Here is a 20554-nt window from a genome sequence, read left to right as displayed (position 1 = left end):
GCCTGCCAGAGGAAGTTGACCTTATTTTTAATAAAACCAAAGGTGAAGCTCTGGGCCATTGTAAGCTGATGGCTTGATATTATTTAGTCAAAGAATTCTTTATAGTTCATTTGTTCTTCTTGTCCAAAAGACTGAGTATGATAAAGAGTATAGCAAATTATTGGTTTAGTGTTTACAGAGCTCCTACATAACCATAGAAATGAAATGACTTTCCCTATCAGACTCCAGATATTCAGAAATTCCAAAGGTTGGGATGTTATAATTCAGTAAGTCCTTGAAACACTGAGCATCTGCTTTAGCTGCTAGGAACACTTCTGGCAATCCAGACATCATATACAACATTACTGATCAATCTCTTCTGCCTTCTGAAGGTGAAAGCTCTATGCTATCAACAGAATGTGTTCTCCCCAAATTCTTATGTTGAAACCTAATCACCAATGTGATGGTATTTGGAAGAGGGTCTTTGGGAGATAATTAGGGCATGAGGGTGGAGACATCATGAATGAAATTAGTGTCCTTATAAAAGAGACCCCATAGAGCTCTCTCGCCCTTTATGCCACGTGAGGACACAGCAAGAAGAAAGCCGTTTATGAAAAAAGAAGTGGACCATCACCTGACATTGAATCTGCCAGCACCTTAATCTTGGACTTCCCAGACTCCAGACCCATGAGAAATAAGTTTATGTTGTTTATAAGCCACCCAGTCTGTGCAGTATTCTCTTATAGCAGCCCAAATGGATTAGGACACTCTATAAAGTCTATTTGCCACCAGATCCCAGGTAACAATGTCCTCAGTAGACTTATTTGCCTTACCTTAAGTGTTTCCTGTAAATAATTTTTCTGACAAGCAGCACACCTTTGTATTATTTCTTGAATTATTTGACCCTTATTCCAAATGTGGTACAATTCCAAGGTTTTCAGTATACTCCTTTTGTTTGAATAAGGTTGCTGGTGTCATGTAAAAGCCATCCAAGCATATAATAAGTGAGATACAAAAATACTCCTAGAGTGTAATTCCCATATTCCTATGATATTCTTCATAGCTCTCCTTGGTTTCCAATTTTCTAAATCTTGTGGAGTTGTGTATTTCTGAAATTGTAAATAAGAGTTCTTGGATAGAAGTAATGGGGCTTCAATTTCCCCAGTCAAGACCTAAGTAGCCCTTTCTGTGGCTTGATGTGCAAATTAATTTCCTTTAGATATGTCATGTTGTTGTCTGTTATGAGTTCTACAATGAATTTCAGAAATCTGTTGGAGAAGCGGGGGTGACTAATAAATCAGCAATTACGTTTCTAGTGTGATATTTCAGTTACTACTGCTATGAGAAAGTTCCCTCTATTCCTCCACATTTGTTCCATAGCATGACAGATACCAAATGCATATTTACTATCAGTATAGATATTCACCTTAAGATTGGTGGCTAATTTAAAAGTTTGTATAAAAGCTAGTAGTTCCGGTGAAAGTTCACAGCGCAGCGGCGGGTCTGGCTGGCGGCGGCGGCGGGCGGGAGGCGAGTGCCCCGTGTGCGCTTGTGGAGATAGAGGCGCGCTCGACTCTCGAGGCCTCCGTCACCAGCTCAGCTCCCTGCCCTAGGCGAGGAGGGCGGCTTGTGGGGGGTTGAGTGGCCCGAGCTGAGGGTGCGGAGAGCTCAGGGCGGCGACAACAACGGTGTTGATATCGGTGGTAACAACGGCCTCAGCAAGCCGGGAAGATGGAAGGGCGGATCGAGCTGGGAGATGTGACACCACACAATATTAAACAGTTGTAGAGATTAAACCAGGTCATCTTTTCAGTCAGCTACAATGACAAGTTCTATAAGGATGTGCTGGAGGTTGGCGAGCTAGCAAAATTTGCCTATTTCAATGATATTGCTGCAGGCGCAGTATGTTGTAGGGTGAATCATTCACAGAATCAGAAGAGACTTTACATCATGACACTAGGGTGTCTGGTACCATACCGAAGGCTAGGAATAGGAACTAAAATGTTAAATTATGTCTTAAACATCTGTGAAAAAGTTGGCACTTTTGACAACATCTATCTGCATGTCCAGATCAGCAATGAGTCTGCAATTGACCTCTACAGAAAGTTTGGTTTTGAGATTATTGAGACAAAGAAGAATTACTATAAGTGGATAGAGCCCGCAGATGCAGGAAAACCTCAAAGTCCCTTCTGGCCAGAACGCACATGTGCAAAAGACAGACAACTGAACAAATTACAGATGAACTTTCTTGCACTTGCTTGTCGCCAAATAAAAGAGATGCCCATTGATTCCCCACCCCCCTCTTTCTTTTAAAGCTTTCCCCCTTCCTTGTTCTTGTTTTTTCTTCTTTCAAAACTCCTTCCCTTTCCTCTAAAGGTTTTAAACTTTTAAGGACTTATTAATCATGTTTGGATTGTTTTAGTTTTCTTATTTTTGTGAGGTGGTTTGACTGTAGGAAGGAGAAAGTATAAATAGATCTGTCTAGTTTCACAGATAAGATATATGGTCCCAAAAACTTGTGTCAATTTCATTTCTTTTAATGTCCTGCTTTCACATTGAAGGGCAGAGTCTACAAAATACTGTATAATTCAAAGGACAAAAAGCAGCAGCAGCAATATCTTGTTCTCTAACTCATAGACAAGTTTAGTGTGTTTGTGGTACTTTGGATTTTTCAAGATTTTGTGGGATACCAATCCCTATACATTGCCTTCACTCCACCTTTTGTCCTTCTGAGTATTATCTCAGAAGTTGGACCATTGTTATCCTTGTAAGAAATACTAAGCTTATTTTGTTCTGTTAAGCAGTTATTTCTTCCTTCCTCGCTGGCGGCTGAGGGTAGGTGGGACAGTTTGAGTAGGTAGTATTATACTTTTGTCTCAGCATTTGAGTTAAACTGATTTTTGCTAATGAGTGGGCTGGTTGTTATCAGGTTTATTTTTCTTGCTGTTGATTGTTAGAAGTGGCATTAACTTTTAGAGTGTGGGCTGGTGAGATTAATTTTTAATATCCCAGCTAGAGATATGGCCTTTAACTGACCTAAAGAGGTTTGTTGTGATTTGCTTTTTTTTCTCCTGTCCTCTTTCTTCAGTAAACCCACAATAGGTAGTCAGACCTTAAAAATGGAGTTGATGTCCTCATAGGTGAGTGCCCCTAAATAAACCCGAAGCAGGCATTGTCTCTTGGACATACTAAAAAATACCTAAAAGGAAGCTTAGATGGACTTATGGCACAACAAATGAATTTAATATCAGCTAATGCAGACTGTTAGAAGTGTGGCCACTGAGCATTTGATTTTAGAGGAAAGAATATCTAGACAGTATTTTTGAGAATAACATAGCTGTGCTATTGCTTATCTGTTGGAGAACATCCCAGATTTGCTTACATTCTGTGCCTGTGATATTGAGTTTAAGAATTTGGGGGTGGGGGAATTGTTAAACATATTGCTTCTATTCTTGGAAAAAAGTAGAAGTCTAGAAGCATTAATAACGCAAATGTCACTGTGACCTCCTCTACTGACAGGACTGGTTTATGCCAGATCGTTTTCTGGCACATAATGAGTGGCTTTGATGGGTCGATAACTTTTTGTAAGATAGAAGACATCTGAAATTTTCATGTTTTCCTCCATAATCCCATCTCCAATATTTAAAATTTTCTACATTGCCAATACTGGTGGCCCAAGAAGTGTTTTCATTAGACTTTAAAACAATGCACAGGGCTTGCATTTTCTGTCATTTGACTTTAAAAGGAATGTTGATTCATAATATTTATCCTCTTATGTAAATTCTGGCATAAAAGTTTCATCTCTTCATACATGTTGTTGAATGACAAAATTATTTTACACAATGTTCATGCACATTTTATAATCTTAAGTTCTTATTTGAGAATGTAAAAATACAAGGTACAGGGCTTCCCTGGTGGTGCAGCGGTTGAGAATCTGCCTGCTAATGCAGGGGACACGGGTTCGAGCCCTGGTTTTGGGGGATCCCGCATGCCACGGAGCAACTAGGCCCGTGAGCCACAACTACTGAGCCTGCGCATCTGGAGCCTGTGCTCCACAACAAGAGAGGCCGCGATAGTGGGAGGCCCGTGCACCGCAATGAAGAGTGGCCCCTGCTTGCCACAACTAGAGAAAGCCCTCGCACAGAAATGAAGACCCAACACAGCCAAAAATAAATAAATAAATAAATAAATAAATAAATAAAAAGCCAAGCATTTGAAGCCCTTTAAAAAAAAAAAAAAAAACAAGGTACAGTAGACTTCAACAGTCTTAGCTGAGTGTGAAGAATAATATAGAAAAGGAAGATAGTTGATAAATGAGTTTATAGGGTTATAATCTCAAGATAGTAAAAATGTAGAAAGACCATGCTGGTTTCTTGGGTATCAGTTTCTTAAGCAGTCCAAATCTAAGCTTAGAAGAAAAGTTTAGCATTAAGCACCTTTACCTTCACGGATAAACTTCAGCTTGCTCTTGCTAAGAGAAGAGTGCCTGAGTTACAGAAGGTATAATTAGTTTGAAAATTCAGCCTTTTTGTAAACTTCAGATATCAAAATAGATTTTGATATATAAATGAGTTTTGTGAAATGACACTGCCTCTATTTCTATAACCATTTCACCTAGACTATCTAATCAGTCCTATGAATGTATCCCTAAATGTATTTAATGAAAACCAAATAGCTGCCTCATGACAATTAAGTACATATTATTTATGGAGGAAAAATATTAAATTTTGAACTGTGTAGGCTCCCTATCATTTTAGTGTTTCTTTTTCCACACTAGTCACTGGCTTTAACCTAAATTGTGTTTGTAAAGGGTGAATTGTCCTACATCAAACTTACATGAAATAATTCCATCCACTTATGGAAGAGGAGGATGTAGAAGAGGTAGAAGCTGGGCACTAGTTCGTGTGCCTATGAGTCGGTAAAGACTGAAATAATGTCCCATGTTCAGTTGGTTATTTTGATAAAAATTATCATTGAGGTAAAACAATTCTATTAACTGGAAGATCACAGGATATATCCATTATATTTTTCACGGCAGATAGTTTTTCTGTGGGGCAAATAGGTAAAAATTATATTGTATGGTAATGGCATTAGGTTCTAAAGAAAAGAATCTGCAGAGAAATCTATGCAATATATAATTGGTCCAGATTAGTTTTTATTTGGAGAAAGAAGTTCAGAAATATCCCCAAAGCAGTTTACTCATCAACTGAAAGTCCTCCAAAAATAGAACTATTGGGAAACCATGGTATATGGGGTGGAAAAGAAAAACTCCCTCAGTTTTTTGGAGGGAATAACTTTAAAAATACTTAAATAGCTGAGTTTACTTGGTGCAGTTAAGATTTAAACTTATTGATTTTAACATTGCTGTTACATCTGAAATAAACTTACCTGATGTTCTGGTAAAAAAAAAAAAAAAGAAAGAAAGAGAGAGAGAGCTAGGAATTCTACTTCTTGGGCTGACTTTATATTTGGGAGAGGATAAGCCTCTAAAACCTCATGAGGACTGACTACTGTATATGATGCTTTTCTATTTCCCTGTGTGTCTCTCACTCAAATTCTATCCGTGAACAATATTAAATCAAGATTAGGAATAGGAATATCAGATAAGTCAGGCAAACTTTGAATATCTTCTGCTATAACTGTGAGGGAATCATTGTCTGCTATTTGGTCAGGATTTGGCAACAGAGTAGCTGGGTTCAAAAGGTTACACCTTCCTAGAATAACATTAGGATTAGACAATAAGACTTGTTCATACCTAGTCCAGTGGCACAGTGACAATGTTGTATCTTATGAATTTATAAAATAGCAGTAACAGCATGAGGTGCATATAAGTAAGTTAAATGTTCCAGAGTCAAAGCCTGAGACTTTTCAACTAGAATACCAACTGCTGCTAAGGCTTATAAACATCCTGGCATCTCTAGAACAAAAGAATCCAACAACACATAAAAGTAAGCAATAAGCCTATAATCAGAGCCTAACTTTTAAGAAAGTACACCACTTCCTTAAGTGCTCCCTTATTATCATTACAAAAAAGGTGGAATATTTTGTCAAAGTTAGGAACTCCTAATACCTTTGGGCTACTCTAAGTGTTTAAAAGGCTTCTCTAGCTTCTTTGGACTACTGTAAAGGTTCTGGTGATGCATGATGTGACATCTCAAAGAGATGGTTAGTATTTTCAGAAAATGCAGAGATACATTGCGTGCAATACCCAACCAACCCCCCAAATTGGTGGAGTGGTTTTTTTTTCATAGTAGTTTACTTCATTTATAAATAGGCTGACTTTGTAATGGAACTACCTTTTGTCTATTGACTAATATGAAATGTCCCAAATATTTGACTTCAATTTAACGATACTAAAATTTATCTAGGAAGGTTTTATGTTCTTCAGCAGCTAAAAATATTATGAAAGCCAAAGCATTTTCTTTATAGGCATTTAAAGTCTTAACAATTATCAATAAATCATTCACGTATTGAACTAGCATGGGCCACGAAGGAACTTCTTCAAGTTCTTTTATAAATATCTAGAGAATATATAATAGGCAAATCTCTGAGAGATTCATTGCCGCAAATATTGAAAGCCTCCATAGGTAAACACAAAGAAGAACCGTGATTCCTCAGCTAAAGATGAGAAAAGAAAGCTAAAAATAAGTCCCCTACAGAAAAATATTTAGGAGATGCAGGTATAGAGGTTAAGATAGTAGCAGGGGGACTTCCCTGGTGGCTCAGTGGTTAAGAATCTGCTTGCCAATGCAGGGGACACAGGTTCAAACCCTGGTCTGGGAAGATCCCACATGCCACGGAGCAGCTAAGCCCGTGAGCTTACTGAGCCTGCGTGCCACACTACTGAAGCCCACGCGCCTAGAGCCCGTGCTCTGCAACAATAGAAGCCACCCCAATGAGAAGCCTGTGCACCGCCTGTGCACACAACAAAGACCCAACGCAACCAAATAAATAAATAAATTTATTTTTAAAAAAAGATAGCAGGGATGGATATAAAAGATGTCAGAGAGGGCTTCCCTGGTGGCGCAGTGGTTGAGAGTCTGCCTGCTGATGCAGGGGACACGGGTTCGTGCCCCGGTCTGGGAAGGTCCCACATGCCGCAGAGCGGCTAGGCCCATAAGCCATGGCCGCTGAGCCTCCGTGTCCGGAGACTGTGCTCCACAACCGGAAAAAAGATGTCAGAGAAATGACTAACTTCTTGTACAAATTTATAAGTTGAAATTTCATGTCAAATTTTCCTTCCTCTTTATAGGTACATGGCAAATGCCCCCCCCTTTTTTTATTATGTCCCATCTTTCTAGTTATGTAATTGCAGGTTCTAGTTCTTGTATTGGAGCTAAAGAGAGAGGCTATTGTGACCATGGCCATGGTTTTCATTTGTTGTAAGCTATAACATTAGTATTAATCCTTTTTATTAAAGGTGTCATTTGTTCATAGGATTCCTAAATCCTAATTCCTAAAGATGAATCTATTTCCTATAATTCAGAGTGCTTTTCCAGCACTTTTTTAGGTGAGACTGTCACTCTATCCTGTCCTTCTTTTGTTTCAGAAGGACATATTTACCAAAATCTCCATCTAGAGTATAGAATATGATAGCCCTTAGTTTACAGATCAGGTCCCATCCCATCAGATTAAGAGGCACAACAAGAGACAAAAGAAAAGCATGTTCCTTTAACAGATGACTTATTTGCACAGGAAACTTAGAGGAGAAGAACAGGTAAAATGTAGTGCAGAGGTACCCACAACTTGAATATTTTTATAGGTAAAGGAAAAATGAGAAAGATCATTAGAAAATACAGAACATGTGCCTCCAGTATCCATAAGAACAGCCAGGGAAAGATTAAGGCAGGGAAAAGAAACAGACATATAAGTATTTCCCATTCTCAGCTCCAAGTTTCCCCCATTATGCCAATTTTGCTCATTAGTTTGCACCACTTGCCAGTTATTTCCTGTGTGATTTCCTGGGGGGTAGTCTCTTTGATGCAGTTGTAAAGCTTCAGAGTTGGTTTCCATCCCTTGCATATTCTTCAATCTCTTCTGGCATCCATTTCTCTAGGGCCCCATCTTCTTATAATAGTGACATATTGACTTTACATTAGGGGACTCCCTCTTATGAGTTGATGACTTCAGATAAGGGTCTCTTTCCTTTGTGAATAATTTTAACTGAAAAGCTAACACTGAGGTCTTAAATTTCTTTTTGCCTTCTTTATCTTTCTCCATATTTTCCCAAAACTGAGTTGCTGTTACTGCCAATATCTGAGAAACTGTCCTTGCAATCCACCTACTTTTTCTCTTACTTGTGCTTGATTTCTAGGCAAAAAGGCTGCCACAAAAGTAGAGACGACAAAGGGCTTTTACTAATCTGCCCCTGGATCCATCCTTGTAAATTTAGATAATGCCCAGTAAACTATTGGTGAAAATCAGAGAGGATTTATCCAGCTTCTTGAGTGCGGCATTGTAGTTTCTTCCAGCTCACCTTCTGCAGAAAGACTTCGAGGATTGCCAACATCAATCCCTTGTGCTGAGTTTCCAAGGTATGAAAAGCAACCTGAGTTGTTGGAGGGGGCAAACTGTAGACTTCCTGAGGCATGGTATTCCCTGATAATAGGAGTTATTATTTGGTCTCTGTTATGAGTTATATTGTATCCTCCAAAAAGATATGTTGAAGTCCTAACACCAAGTAACCTGTAAATGCGACCTTATTAGGAATTAGGGTCTTTGCAAATGTCAACAAGCAAAGGGCGGGCTCTTATACAATGTAACTGGTGTCCTTTTAAGAAGATGAAAACACTGTGTGATGACAGAGACACACAGGGAGAATGCCATGTGAGGACAGAGGCAGAAATTAAAATGATGCAGCTGCAAGCCAAGAGTACCAAGGATTGGCAGTCACCAGCAGAAGCTAGGAAGAGGCAAAGAAGGATTCTATTCAGTCTCAGAGAGATGACCCTGCCAACACCTTTATTTCAGACTTCTAGCCTCCAGAACTGTGAAAGAATAAATTTCTGTTGTTTTAAGTCACCCAGTTTGTGGCACTTTGTTATAGCATCCCTAGGAACCTAATAGAGCCTCATCACGCTTGTTCCTTTAGTCGAGCAAGACAGCCAATAGCAATAGTTCATGCAGCAGCCAGTATACATCCCATGCATAGGGCTGCAGGTTGAAAACACTCCATGGAGCACCTCAGAAAAAAGTTACAGATCTTCCTGGAGCACTGGAAAAGAGCTCTTAAAATAGTAATAGCTGGCAAAAGGGTATATGGACTCTTACCATTTCTGGTGTTCCCAGGAGTCCTGGATAACCTCTAAAGAAGCATTTGAGCTTTGGAGCTCCAGAAGGGTAGGATAGATTTTCTTCATGCAGAGATTAAAAAATAGGGAGGTTTGAAAGCCATTCTAGTTTCCATTCTCATTTTGCCATTTATACTGCTTTTTAAAATTATTTTTCTTGCAAGTTACCAGGGCAACCAGATACTGTAAGGAACGGCACCAAAAACGGAGGAGAGCTTAAACAAGCTTTATTTGGGAACGCTCCCGGGCGAGGTTCACTGGTCCAAGATAAAGGGGCCAGAGAAGTCGCGCCCGGCTGCGGGTGTGAACAAAATTTATAGGGGTGGACACAGGGGAGGCGCTTGCTGTGTGAAGCAGCCCCCCTTTTTGGTAATCTTTCGGGTGTTGTGGCAATGTCAGGTGTCGGTTGCATCAGCCTCAGAGCCGTTGGTTCCGCCCCTCGGGGAGCGGGAAGACCGGGGCCGAGTGGAAAGTCCTGGGTCTGTTTCCTGAGCAGGTGGAAAGTCCCGGGCTGATGCCACTCGTGGGTCCGGCTGCATCAACCACCCTGGCGGGGGTTCTGTCTGACTCCCTGGGCCCTTCCCCGGACCTGCTGGCCTTACAGTTACCAATCCAATGCCTTTATTCTAAGGCACAGTCTCTTATTCAAATTCTAAATGACTCCTTGCTCTTTCCTTTAATCATTTTTGCTTCCCTATGTTTCGCATGTTTGGTTTTTTGAGAATCTCAGAGGTGAAATTGAGTCTTGGGCAACCCATATCAGGACATTTGAGTAAGGCTGGCAATTCTCCCTCTTCTAAAAGGAAGTCATCTCTGGGTCTCAGACCCACTAGGCACCATCCATCCAAGAGGTCATTACCCACCTTCTCCCAGGTCCTAGATTGAAACAAGGAATGGTGAAAGGAAACAGAAGGAGCAGAAGGGGCAAAAGTAGGGAAGAATTGTGAACTTGGAGAAAGAGAAGGAGTTTTCCGTTTTTTAATATCTTCCTCCAATATATTAATTAATTGTTTATGGCTACCCAATTCATTCTTGCATTTACTTCCTGAGAAATATTCATCTCAGAGATTTTTCAATAATCCATTGGTTGGGTTGGGTTTTTCTAAAGATTCCTGTAAGTAGACCAATTTGTCTACCCCAGAAAAGCCTTCCTCTGGCCATTGAAATACAGTAAGTCCTCTACATACGAACATTCAAGTTGCGAACTTTCAAAGATGCGAACGTGCGTTTGCATGTCCAACCAAGTAAGTTAGTTCACGTGTCTGGCTTCCATTGTCACATGCATGCATCCTCTACAAATGGCTGAGCTTTTGTGTACTTTAGTGTACAGTACTGTATAGAGTACAGTAGTACAGTATCTTTATTTCAAGCCCAGGATGTCCGGAAGCAAGTGTAAAAGCAGCGGTGATGTAGCTGGTACTGCTAAGAAGCGCCAGGAATTGGAGGCCCAGAGAAAGAACGAAGAGAGACCAGGGAAAGAAGAAGTAACTGAAGAACCAAAGAGATTCACGATGCAGGAAATGGCAAGGGGATTTTCTTTATTTGAGGAGGCACTGTTAGCTTTTGAGGCACAGGACTCTAACATAGAATGGTACACGAAGGTTGCAGCAGCCGTTCACAATGCAATCCAGTGCTACCGTGTCATCTATGATGAGAAAAAAAGAGCTACTACCCAGACATCACTGGATCGTTTTTTCAAGAGGGTAGATAGAATTGAATCCAGCAAGGAACCAGAACCTGTGCCATCAATGTCAGGCATGAGTGAAATTGCAGCTTGCCCTCTATCTCCTATTGCTGATGATCCTTCAGCTCTACCATCTCCCACCTCCTCTCCCTCCTCCAGTCAGTAACTCTTCTTGCCTGTTCACTCAATGCCAGCCCTTGTATGCCAGCTGTTGTACTGGACTACTGTATTTTTCAAGGTACTGTACTGTGAGATTAAAAATGTTTATTTTTGTGTTTGTTTTTTATGTATTATTTGTGTGAAAAGTATTATAAACCTATTACAGTACAGTACTATATAGCTGACTGTGTTAGCTGCATACCTAGGCTAACCTTGTTGGATTTATGAACAAATTGGACTTATGAACTCATTCGTATGTAGGGGACTTACTGTATAGGGTTTTAATAAGTATCCCCATCACAAACATGATAGAGTGAAATCAGTCTTTTAAGAGAGAGATCTACGAGCAACATTCTGGGCTTCCCATATTTTTCTACCATTGAAGCTAATGGTGAACCAAATGGATTCTTAGAACCTGTATTACCTATTTTGCTCAGTACTTTTGGTAAACAGTCAGCCCATATTCACTTTATATCAGTTGCTACACTGAACTTATTTGGAAGTCCTATATTTCATAATTCTTCTTCAGGCTTAGTCTGGCATTCTGCTCTCTCATAATTGTTTATCAGGTTTATTCTGCCATTTTGTTTTCCATAATTCCCATGGTTGCCCCTGACAGTATATCTTGTATGTATAATTCATCGCATCCTTCAACATTCTTCCATAAAGTTAAATTCAGTTTCCCAAAAAGCATGATTTTTTTAATGGTTGCATGATATTCTATCACATGGCCATGCCATAATTTATTTTAATACCATTTTCCTCTTGTTGGAAATTCATATGATTTCAAATATTTTCCCATTATAAACAATGTCATGACAAAGATCCTTATGCATAAAACATGATGCATATTTCTAATATTTTCTTTATGCTATCCAGAAGTGGATGCTCATGAGGATGAATACTTTTAAGCTTTAGTACATATTGATACACCACTTTTGGGAAAAACCATAATAATTTATGCTCCCATGGGCAGTGAATGAGAGAGAACTTATCTCGTCAAAGATATACATAGCCTCATGTTGCAGAAATGAAAAGACTGGTAATCTTGATAGGAGAGAATGAAAGAATGAGATCTTGCTGATTGCAACTAAGGCAGATGAAAATGTTTGGCATATAGTATGGACTTGTCTGTTTCAACATAACAACTTGACATGGGCAAGTTATGTTATCTGTGATAATTAAATATAGACTGCCTAAAAGAATGGCAGTTAGGAGATCACATGACATAGGCCTATATAACTAGGGTCAAGTTGACAAACAGTAGTACCTGAGGTTGTTGGAGATGGTTCAGTAAGTTGGCTTTTATTTTTGAAGTTTAAAAATTGTCTTTAGGGCTTCCCTGGTGGTGCAGTGGTTGAGAGTCCGCCTGCCGATGCAGGGGACACGGGTTCGTGCCCCGGCCCAGGAAGATCCCACATGCCACGGAGCCGCTGGGCCCGTGAGCCATGGCCGCTGAGCCTGCGTGTCTGGAGCCTGTGCTCCGCAACGGGAGAGGCCACAACAGTGAGAGGCCCGTGTACCGCAAAAAAAAAAAAAAAAATGTCTTTAAGCTTTAAATTTTTAATAAAAACATTTAAGTAATACATGTTAATGGTACAAAATTCAAAAGGCACAAAAGGGTACATCATGAGAAATATGTATCCTATGCCTGTTCTTTCAGTGACCCAACTCTCCTGCCCATGGTTACCAAGTCTCTTGTTTATCTTCTCAATGACAACCTGAGAATTTACAAAATAAAATTCTTTTTTATACACTTTTGCTCTTCCACACAAAGGGTACCATATGATACATACTGTTCTGTACCTTGCTTTGTTTTTTTAAAATTTTGTTTTAATTTTTTGCCTGCACAGCAAGGCATGCGGGATCTTAATTCCCTGACCAGGGATTGAACCCATGCCCCCTGGAGTGGAAGCATGGAGTCTTAACCACTGGACCACCAGGAAAGTCCCCTCCTTGCTTCTTTTAGTCAGCAATTTAGCTTGGATATCATGCCATATGAATACATAAAGAGCTTATCTATATGTGTAAGCATATATTGATTATTTAGCATATATTTGTTGAGGACCTACAAGGTGTCAGGCCTATTCTACACACTGAGATATGGCAAATAAAACACAGAATCTCAACCCTCATGGAACTTATATCAAAATGGGGAGAAACAGAAAAACAAAATAATAAGTAACATATGTTATATGATGGAAAGTGTTATAAAGAAAAAGAAAATGTTTGTTGAGCACCAACTGAATGTGCCCTTGATTGCTGAGGGGACACCGGCATGGGGAGGTGGTCTGCCAGTCAGATTGAAATAACAAAGCCCAGGCAGGCACAAGTCCAGGAAGCAGCCCTGCTTAGGAAGCAGCAGCTGAGGCCTAAAGATATTCAGGATCAGGGCACAGATAACCAAGCAGGGAGAAGACACATTGCTCTCCTCCTCTGACCAGAGCCAGTTATTCCTAAAACAGAAACCCTAGCAGAGAGAGAAAAACCTGAGCACTGACTGATGAAGTCCTGGGACAGGAGGTCTCTGCCTGAGCAGAGTAGTGGGAGAAGCCTGGACTCTGGGGCAGGAATTGGATCCAGGACCTCTTTGTAAATTTGTCCATCCTAGTGGCTTCTTCCTTAAGGAGGCTAAAGACCAGGCTGGGGGTGGGGGATCAGAGGGCACCAAGTGATGGTGAGGCCCCACCCATTCTGTCCCTTGAGTAGTGGCAAGAGGTAGGAGGTGGGCCTCACAGAAGAAAGAGGCTACATGTCCCTACAGCAGGGCAGATTGGGATGACTCCCTTGGCTCCTGCGGGAAAGAGCCACAGGAAGACAGACTTGGGCCATGTGGGGCAAAGCACTCTCTATGGGAAAGATACAGAAAGGGCTGTTGCAGGAGGAAGTGAGCTCCCTGTCATCTGGAGGTTATTATCTAGGCGGAGGGCAGCGTGTCGAGGGGCCTCTGTCATTCAACAAGAGGTAGGACCCGAGGACTGTTGGGGGCCCGTGGACCCTAAAATGCTCTGATCCTCCCATCTTTGGAGGACAAACCTTGCCCAATCCTTTCTGGCCTGGTCAAGTGGCTCAGAAACACCCCAGGGACTGCAGGCCTTTTCTGGGGTTTCAAAAAGGAGCAGCATTAGCATTCATTAGTGCTCTAATTGGCATCTTAATTGCCAGTTTCGCTCTGGTCTTTTGGTCTTTATAATGGATATCTGGTGCATAGCCCTCCCCCAGCCACCCCACCCCCAACCTTCTCCCTAGAGATCAGCTCCCAGCTGCACCTCACCTTCCCTTCACCTCCACCCGCATGCACCGACAAAGGTTGGAGGCAGGGATGAGCTTCCCCAGGGCATCTGCATTGTACCTCCTCTCCCTCCCCCTTTCAGTGAGCTCAGGAAATTGGTTTTAATCCACCAGGCTCCAGTTGCTTAGCAACGGAAGAGCCTGCTCCTAACAACCAGGAGCCACAAAGACGCTGCAGAGAAAGGGGGCTGTCTGGGCCCTGCTCCTGCTCAGCTCCTGACTACTGCCTCCCTGATGTTTTTTTCTCACTGAGTACAGCCAGCCTTCCTCTCTCAGATGCTGGGTCTTGAAAGGCTGATCTCTGGGGCAGCTGCCTGACCTCACCCCCTATCCTGCCTGCCTAGAGCTTCTCTGAATCCCACCTCCCAGGACAGCAGGAGGTAGTTCATGATCATAGCAGGGTGGCTCTAGGAAGGGCCCTCACTCTGTCTCTCAGAGGTCGCTGACTATGTTGGTTCTTCCAGCCTGGCCTGGTGGGTGGCAGTAGAGTTGATCTCGGGTGGCCTCGGCCTGCAGAGGCTTGAAGCAGGGTTTCGGTTCCCAGCCAGAGACTGAAGTCAGGCCGCAGCAGTGAGAGCGCTGAATCCTTGCCACTAGACCACCAGGGACCAGTGGCCAGTAACAAGGCCCTGGCCCATCAGCTGTGTAGAAATGAATTTCCACAGAGAGTCAGAAAGTAGTGAAACAAGTGTCTATTAGGAGGAAAAAGAGTACGTGTGAATAGGCACACACACACACACACACACACACACACACACACACACACACACGGGTGGGCTCAGAGAGAGTCACGCCCTTGTGGTAGTTTGAATCACTTATATGGGGCATTTCTTCCGGGTTTAATTTGGCCAGTCATCTTGCTTTGCCTGGTTCTGAGTCCGTATTTGGTTTATCTCTGGGTCCTCCCATGTGTGCACACGCATCTCTTAGCCAAGATGGATTCTAGTGAAGAGGCCTATGGGTAGGTTGACATCAATCCCTTTTTGACCTCCAAGGAGCCTTTCTGCACATGTATAGTCGGGAAGGTCTCCTTGACCTCGAGAATGAGAAGTATGTGGTCTCTGTCTCTTACCTGGGCAGGGCTCAGCTCCTCCTCCTCTTCATCTTGGAGTATCTGTCCACAGGGGACCAACTCCGGCTGCTCAGCCTGGGGCCCATCTACCTCCTGCCTCAGCGTGGGCCAGGCTCCTTTTACCCTGGATGAGAGCAATTCCTGCCCAGGGTCGGGGGTGGGGTGGGGTGTGCACTGTAACCCCAGCCCATCTGAGACTGAAAGGAGGCAAGGTACCATACTCCCTGGGCTTCTAGAGATCAGGAAATTGAGAGTCAGACATGGGCTCAGGCCCACACAGCCTTCCAGTTAGAGCTGGGTCTGAACCAATGCCAGAACACAGGGCTCCCCAACACAGTCAGCGTACATGAGACTGCCAGGCCACTGCACAGCACCAGAGGCTTCTGCCTTCCCTCCCCAAAAGACAGCGAGGACAGAATTCTCCACCCCGAGGGGGAAGCCTCCTGCCCTCCTGCCTTCTGGAATGGCCCCAGCAAGGGGTGATCACCAGTGGAGAATTTCCATTTGACGAGCTGCCTTCCCAGAATTGTTTTTAACTCAATAAGAGCTCAGGAGCATCCCCCAGGGGAGGCCTGTCCGAAATTCTGACTCTGAGTGGGTGCTAGTTGGTATCTTACTTAACCGCAGACCTCACTGGTCTTCGCAGGAGGTGTACATGTGTGCACCCCCACCCCACTCCTTCTGTGGGGCCTCAAGCTCTGACAATGAGGCTGCCCCCAGGAATAAACCATGGAAAGTGGGGGCTGTAGGAAACCAGCATCCAACAAGGGACCCCACCACCCCATCTATCCCCCCTGGGCCAGGCCGCTAGGCAGGGACAAGCCTTCCTCTGGGCAGCTTCTTTCTACCTTCCCCACTCCTTGCTTTTCTCCCTCCCTTTCCCCCTTTCTCCCTCCCAAGTAAAGGGCTTCTGGCTTCCGGCTTCCATTGCCTGGCAACCAAACTGGGCTGCCACAGGCTGAGAGGAGCAGCACAGATGCTGCCTAATGAGGGGGCTGAAATGAGGGGGCGAAATCACTGTCTCTAGTCATATGTCGCTGTTGCTCACAAAACAGATACCAGGCTTTTCTTAAATTTGCGATTGTTGTTCTCTATAATGAAAAGTCTTCCAAAGGCAGACAGCTAAGCCACATTTGGGTAAACATCTCCTTGATCCACCCTTTTCTATTTCATATTAAAAACTTTTTGTTGTGGAAAATTTCAAGCCTATATACAAGGAGAATAGCATAATGAGGCTCCGTGGACATCACCCAGCATCAACAATTATCAACCCCTGGCCAGATATCACATCATTGTAACTGCATTTCAGTATCTAGCTTTGAAACATGAGAACTCTCTTTCTAACAGAACTACAGTGTCATTAGAGCACCTAAAGTAATTATCAATAATTCCATAATCTCATCAAATATCCAGGCAGTGTTCAAACTTCAAATGCCTCATCAATATCATGAAGTACTAATTGTTTTTCATTTTTTGTTCTGATTTCACGGTTTATTTGAGTCAAGGTCTAAATAAAGGCCACACGGTAATCTAGAGGTTCCCCTTTCTGAACACTTTGGGGGAGAAAAAACTTTTCTCCTACTCTCTTAGGTTCAGTACCTAGGGCCTGCGAATGAAACTGATAAAAGACAGACTAACAGGAGAAAGAAACAGTGTATTTACATGTGCAACTTCCATATACACAGAAGAACTCAGTGATGATAACTCAAAGGAGTGGTTGGAATTTGGGTCTTATATACCATTTTAATAGATGAAGTGGGGGAGAAAGGCACTTGCCAGGAGTATAAATGACTTTTTGGAAAGATACACGGATTTTCAGGAGAACCAACACTTGATAAGAGAGGCTGTCATGTTTGTCTATACAGGTGTGAGTAGCCTTTCTATCTTTTCAGGGCCACAAAACTCACTTGGGGAAAAGATTTGGCGTAGACTTTTTATTCACAGTCTACCTTCCGGGAGTAGATCCGCCCTGAGAAGGAATTTTTGGCAGCCTCATATCCTAGAAGTTGCTGTTTTTAGTCAGATAAGGGAAGCTACAGAAAAGGCTTTTTTTCCCTGTTGTCTATCAAAGCTCAAATGTCTTCAGCTAAAACAATCTTTATACCAACTCTGGGTCCCGAGTATGTCCCTACAATATACTGAAATCCCAAGAAACCGAAATTACCCTGCAAACCACTAACCCCCGGGCTCTTCCTGAGGCCTCCTGTGAGCCCTGCCTTGAGTTATGTGAGGCATTATTAATTCCCAAATCTTGGGATGAGGAGACTGAGATTCAGAGCAATGAAATGAAGAGCTCAAGGTACCCAGCTACTGAGGCACGGGGGGCCAGGCCGGGAACTCATGTCAGGAGCCTAAACTCCTAATAAACACACTCTGCCACCTCCACCTGTCCTGCCTCCAGAAAGGCAGGGGAAGGCTTTAGGAAGGAGGCAGGGAAGGCCTCCACCCTGTCCCCGCCTCCTAGTCCAGGTCCTGCCTAGCATCTTGTCAAAGACCCACGCGTTCCCACCTCCTCTGACCACCCTGGCCCATTTCTCTCTATTCTCAAGTGTCTGCCCTTGGGTGCATGTACCTCAGTCTCTCCCTCACCCAGAAGCACCCCAAGTGCGGGGAACTTATTTCTGGTTATCTGTGACCTGCCCCAGCTGAGCCTCACCCAGAGTCACTTGGAAGGTACTCCCCAAAGGGCAGCTGACTAACTGACTGATTGCCCGAGTGAGGGGCCTTCTGGAGGGTGAGTGGGCTCAATGTACGGGCAAGGCTTTGAGGAGAGATCCCGGACCCCAGGCAGGAACAGCCATCAGACACTCCAGAGTGATAGGGGTCTCTCTTGCCCCCAGAGAAGGCAAGGGATTGCCCAGGGAGCAGCCTGGGCTTGGGCATCCTGAGGACAGGGGCCTCTGGCCTCTGGCCTCAGCCCTCCCTCCCATAGGTCATTTACCCTCTGAGAGCCTCAGGGAGTCTTCATCCGTGCAGCGAAGACACTCCAGAGAATCGCCTGGGCTGCCCTGTGGTTGAAGGAGGCCTCTCAGCTTGGAGTAATGGAATCAGCTCTGGCCCGAGAGCCCTGGTGGCAGGTCTGGGTCTCTGCTCTTTCATTACGCTGCTCTGTGACCCTGGGTGGGCTACTTCCTCCCTGTGGGTCTCGGTTTCCTCATCTATACAATGAGGGGGCTGCACCAGTCGATCTCCAGGGGCCCGTTAGCTTCCACGTTTCTGTGATCTCCAGGAAAGGGAGACCCACAACATTCCTTGGTAAATGATTGCTGGTTTTATTTACCTTTACAGTCAGGAGGGTCTTCCTGCCTGTGTCCCACTGTCTCTGAGCCTCATTTCCTCTGGCCGAGGTCTGGGTCTGTCTAAGCTTCTTGGCTGACCCAGAAGTGCCTGGGTGGGTGACAGCCATTTTCATCACCACAACTCAAGTCACAATGGTGGCAGAGTGGGCTCTAGAGCCCTCAAGTCCCTGCTCCCAATCCCCGAGGCGTTCAGGAGGCAGCAGTGTTGAGACATCATGCAGATGAGCAACTGTGGCACGGATTGGCTCCTTGCCCTCCATGTAGCCCAACATCCTCACTTTCCAGACAAGGAAACAGGGACTTGTCCAAGGTTACACAGAGCTGGGACAGGGAGGAGCTTGGGGTAGGAAAGAGCTGGAGACCTCCTCAGGAGGGATCTTTCCTGGGCAGGGCAGGTGATGGTGAAGTGGAGAGCCAGTCCCCTAAGGAGCAGAGTTGTGGCATGAACTAAAACCAGTTTATGAAACCCACCCTCAGGGAGCTCCTGGGTTCTCCTGGGCAAATACAGGACACACGCACACACATGCACACACACACAGGCACACATGCATGCATGCCACAGGGAGAAAGGTCACAAGCATGTCTGACTACCAAGTGCCTGAGCTGGGACGCTTAACTTGACCACCCACCACGAGCCACTGAGTATCCTAGCTACTTCTTTTATTCAACAACTAGTGACCGAGTGACTGGGAACCAAACAGTGAACAAGTGGGACGTGGTCCCTGCCCTCTCAGAGCTTGCAGCCTAGCTAGGCAGGCAAGCGCTCGAGAGGTGAGTCCAACCCAGGGAGCTACCCCCAGGCTAAAGGAAGCCAGGGGCTGTGGGAACCCAGCGGAGCCCGTCTCAGGGTCTCAGGAACCATCCTGTGCTGCAGGCACTTTCCTGGCTGTCCGTGCCCATTTCTGGAGGAGTCGGTTCTAGCTGGTTGGGAAGGTATCCTTGGGGAGCCATCGGTCTCCCCTCTTCAGGCCAGGCAGACGTGGTCAAGGGTGCGAATTACCCTCCGGAACTTTTTGTCACGTCACTGATAACTGGGCAACTTCTGGGGCTTGGAGAAGAGGTGAGGCTCCCCTTCATCACACCAGGGGTTCTCAAAGTAGTGGTTAGGGACCCCAAAGCTCACTGTTGAGTCTTCAGTGACTGTTCTGAGCAGAAGTTGAATATGAACTGGGTGCCCTTTCTCTTGCTGGCTCTTGTGATGCAAAGTGTGGGTTGCAAGGCCTCCAAAAATGGCAACAGTTCAATTGTTCTGAGACACCGTTTTCTTTTTCCCCCACTCATGCAGAGGGCCAAGATATTGCCTTCTTCAAACCTGTGTTTGTGATTTAGCTTCCATTGACCTTGACAATTAACATAAAGGGCAGGGAGCAAGGCTGCCCCTTTTCTCCATCCCTGCTACTCTTCTCCTATGTATGTGGGGGTGGCGGGGGAGGAGTGACACAGGAAAGAAGGGGGGAAAAGCATGGGACAATGTCCTGTGGATCCTTTACTTACTGAGCTCAGTGACACACAGGGATGTTTAAGTGAAACTTTCAGGGAAAAAATAAGGAAATGCCTTATTTTACCCGCCTGGTCACTCCTGTTGTTTGGCTTCTGAGACTTCTGGTTTCCAGGTTGTTTCATAAGTACTGACGCATTGAGAAGCTGTATGTGTCCTTGGAACAGAAAGTGAAGGGCCCTCTGGTCCCTGGGGCCCCCACCCACAGACTCTGTCCATATGGTCTCTCTTTGCCACTGGCCCTGGGGGGTGGGGCCTGTGCCCATGAAAAACAATGATCCC

General features: G+C 44.1%; 1 pseudogene; it reads left to right on the top strand.

The window, feature by feature from the left end:
• The first annotated feature begins 1621 nt into the window (after positions 1–1621).
• Positions 1622–2271, top strand: LOC101282875 (N-alpha-acetyltransferase 50-like; annotated as a pseudogene).
• Positions 2272–20554: the final 18283 nt, after the last annotated feature.

This window comes from Orcinus orca, chromosome X, assembly GCF_937001465.1.
Source record: "Orcinus orca chromosome X, mOrcOrc1.1, whole genome shotgun sequence".
In the NCBI taxonomy this organism is placed as follows: domain Eukaryota; kingdom Metazoa; phylum Chordata; class Mammalia; order Artiodactyla; family Delphinidae; genus Orcinus; species Orcinus orca.
The sequence above is the reverse complement of the archived record's forward strand: the minus strand, read 5'-3'. Positions and strand labels throughout refer to the sequence as shown.